Consider the following 3,915-nt stretch of genomic DNA (forward strand, 5'->3'; position numbering starts at 1 on the left):
CGACCTCCGGGGGGTGACGCGCCCGTCCGCCTCTTCAGCCACCCCCACCGGCACCGACGGGGCGCACCGCCGCAGCGCCACATCTGCGCCTCGGGAGGCTGGGAGGGCCGGGAAGCGAGGCGAGGCTGGGGAGGGAGGGAGGGAGGGAGGAGGAGGAGGGGTCCCCCCCGGCGAAGGCGGTGCAAAGGCGAGAGGCGGGCGGGCGGAAGAAGGTCTCGCTCTCTCGCTCTCAGCCCCTCTTCCCGGCTCTCGGGGCTTGTCGCTGGCGAGCAGGAGGTGGTGGCTGCGCCTCAGGGGCGATCGCCTCTTTGCAGGGGGGGAAGGACAGGCACGGATGCGGGGATGTGTGCGCGGCGGCGGTGTGGGGGGGAGGGAGTTTGGTGGCGGCGCGTGTGATTTATGGCCGCCCGGCCGCGGATCTGCTGCAGGAGACTGACCAGCCCGGCTCAGGCTCAGCCCAAGACTCCATTGCCAGGACTGGAGAAACCGCCCCCCACTGGGGGGGGGGCAGAGAGGGATTGAGCGCATGCCCGCCCCCTGGCTCCTCCCCCAGGCAGGAAGGCAGCACCCAGACAGGCTGGGGGAGGCGGGCAGGGAAGGATGATGGGCGCCCCCTCCCCCGGATCCTGGCTAGGGCGGCTTTCCCATCCGACCGACCAGCCTCGCCCCCGCCCCCCCCAAACACCACCCCGAGAGCCAGGGAGGGGGGCTGCGTCCGCTGTGTGGGAAAAGGCTGGGCGGGGCTTGCGCAGGACTCCTGGGTCCTTCGGGCCGGGAGGAGGAGCAGGAGGCGGACAGCCGGGCGAGCTGCCGCGGGGCTTTGTCCTTGAGAGCGCCTGGCGGGGCTCCAGCTGCCCGTCTTGCTGCGCCCCAGCGGCGGTAGTAGCGGGATGCGAAAAGCAGAGGCCGACTCTCGCCACCTCCAGCAAGCGGGACGGCGGCTTGGCAGCCGCCAAGAGAAAAGCAAAGCCGGCTCCCAACCCACGGGGGTGGTGGGGGTCCGGCGTGCGGGCAAGGGGCGAGCTTGGGGCCACCTCCTCCAGCCGGGGCAAGGAGAACCTCGCGGGGAGGGGGAGTTGTGGAGAAACTGGATACGTGTGTGTAGCTGCGTACGCGAACAGGAGCAGACTGCGGGCTGGCCTGGGCATGACCCTGGCGACGGGCGGGTGCTCTGCTTGAGGCTGCTGCGCAGGGAAGGGAGGCCCTCCTTCAGGCCCCCTGGGGTGGCCTCTTTCTGGTCCGGCCTTGACCGCCTCCCTTCACCGCTTCACTGGCTCACTGGCCCGTAAGGAAGTCCCTCGCCTTACAGACGGGCGCAGAGCTTTGGACTGGTTTCATTCAGGCTCTGCAGGATCGGGGCCGTGATGCTGGGCGGGGGGCACAGATCCGCGCCTCGTGCTCTGACGTTGGCGCCCCCCCCATTCCCCCCCCCCGGGGAGAGCAGCCGACCACCCACTCCCTCCCTGAGGCGAGGGCACTGCGGCTGGCACATGTGGCCGGCTGCCCCCGCGTGGGTAGCAGGAGGCAGCTCCTTCCGGAGGCAGGATGCTGAGGGCCGGGGAGGGGGGAATGGATCGCACACCCCGCCCAAAGATAGGAAGTGCACGGGCGAGGGGGGAGCAGCGGGGGGGGGGAGGAGGAGGAGGAGGAGACACATTCTTGAAACATGACCAAGTGGAAACTCCCTCTTGGAGGCGCGACTCGCGCGATGGGAGGGAAGAGGCAGCTTCCTCTCCTGGGCCCCTTGAAGGCTGCGAGGGGGTGTGGAGGGAGCGGGGGGGGCCTCCTGCAATTCCTGGCCTGGCCGCAGAGTTTCCCCGCCCCTGGCACTCCCGGGGGCACCCAGAAGCTGTGGAGCAGGGCTGGGAAAGAAGCCAGCCGCCGCCTGCAGCCAGGCAGGTGACTCTTGGGAGCCGACCGTGGGGCCTGCCCAGCAGGCTGCCTCTCTCTTTGGCTGCGCGGGGAAGTTGCCTCCTGCCGAGTCGAACCCTCGGCTTAGAATTGCCTCTGCTCTGGCTGGCAGCAGCTCTCGGGGGTTTCAGACAGAGCCCTACCTGGAGGTGCTGCTTTCACCAAGGACTGACCCTGGGACCTTGTGCATGCAGAGCAGGGGCTCTGTCACTGAGCTACAAGCCTTCTCTGTCCTCTGCCATGACACTGAGGGAGATCCTCGTTGGACCCCATCAATGTCTGAAATGTATTTATGGTCGTATTCTCACCTTTCTTCCATGAGGTCTGTAGGACTCCCAGGTTGTCTCCCATCCAGGTAATGTCCAAACCAGGACCGGCTTAGCTTCTGCAGGGCAGTTGGAGCACGTGCTCTTGGCCCATGCCCAGGCAACCCAGATGTGCCCCACATGGTCCCAGACAAGCAGGCTGGCATCTCCCAGAAAGGCCTGGATCGAGCATGCCCAGGGGCCACACCACACTGCCCCCTTGGAGGGTCTCTCTAGACTGGAGATTGCATCGCTCTCCTCTAAGGAACTCTGGCTGAATTGGGGGGGGGAGACCGCTCTGACCCCTTGTTCCAGGAAGGATTCCACACAGGCTGCCCATTCTGCATCTCCAGGATGGAGACCAGGTGAGCTGGCCTTGCGGTAGCAAGCATGAGTTGTCCCCTTTCCTAAGCAGGGTCCACCCTGGTTGCATATGAATGGGAGACTCCATGTGTGAACACTGTAAGATCTCCCTCTTAGGGGATGGGGCTGTTTCAGGCCTTGCAGGGAAGAGCACTTGCAGGCTTACATGCAGAAGTTTCCAAGTTCCATACCTGGCATCTCCAAGATAGGTCCTACCTGTAACCTTGGAGAAGCTGCTGCCAGTCTGTGTAGACAATACTGAGCTTGGCACACCCAGCAGCAGCATCAAAGCAAAGGACCAACAGAAACCCTTTCTCTTTGGCTTCCAGCTGCACACACACACAGACGCCATGTGTGCCCTGAGAAAGACAGCTTGGGGCCTCCTGGGGCTGGCTGGATACCTTGCCCAGTGCCAGGGCTGACTGGCACCACCTAGAGAGGAGGACAACTCTCTGGGAAGCTTCCCAGCTCTGGCTGCCTCTGTGGTCAGGCCCACCAGGGCTTCCTCCAAGGTATGCGCATGCACACACAAGTTTTGGGATGTCCGCTCAGTCAATTTTAGATCCCGCTTAGCCTGCATCAGGAAGGCTCCATTCTGAATGCACATAGGAACATAGGAAGCTGCCATCTACTGAGTCAGACCCTTGGTCCATCTAGCTCAGGATTGTCTTCACAGACTGGCAGCGGCTCCTCCCAGGTTGCAGGCAGGAATCTCTCTCAGCCCTGTCTTGGAGATGCTGCCAGGGAGGGAACTTTTATCTCTGCTCTTCCCAGACCAGTTCCATCCCCTGAGGGGAATATCTTGCAGTGCTCACACTCCCTTATACATGCAGCCAGGGAAGACCCTGCTTAGCTAAGGGGACAAGTCATGCTCGCTACCACAAGGCCAGCTCCAGAGTGGAAACAGCACACTGCCCTGATAAGGCTGCCCAGAACAGAATTTATTCTGAGCACAGATGAAAACAAATGAGAGGGAACCCTGGTGGGCAGGTTCTGTGGTCTTGAAGGAAGAAGCCCAGAGGGGCTCCTTGTGTGGTGTGGGCCCTACATGGCCATCCAGGTGTACCCAAGACACCGCCGTCTGGTCTGTTGCAGCAAGCCGGCCCCCAACTCCACTTCCTGGGGCCTTCCAGGCACTGCAGCCTCATGCAAGGTCCTCCTCTCTGGGCGCACTCTCCCTGGGCGGCAGCACCCCCCTCTGGCCTGGCACAGGGGTGCCACCTTGCCCAAGCTCCACAGGCTTCTGTGGGCACAGCACCATCTTAGGAAGGCGCCCGTTTCTGAGGGGGGCACCTGTAGGGGTCTCTTGCTGGCTTCCTCTGTGGGGCTTCAGGAC

Source organism: Hemicordylus capensis, chromosome 13, assembly GCF_027244095.1.
Source record: "Hemicordylus capensis ecotype Gifberg chromosome 13, rHemCap1.1.pri, whole genome shotgun sequence".
In the NCBI taxonomy this organism is placed as follows: Eukaryota; Metazoa; Chordata; class Lepidosauria; order Squamata; family Cordylidae; genus Hemicordylus; species Hemicordylus capensis.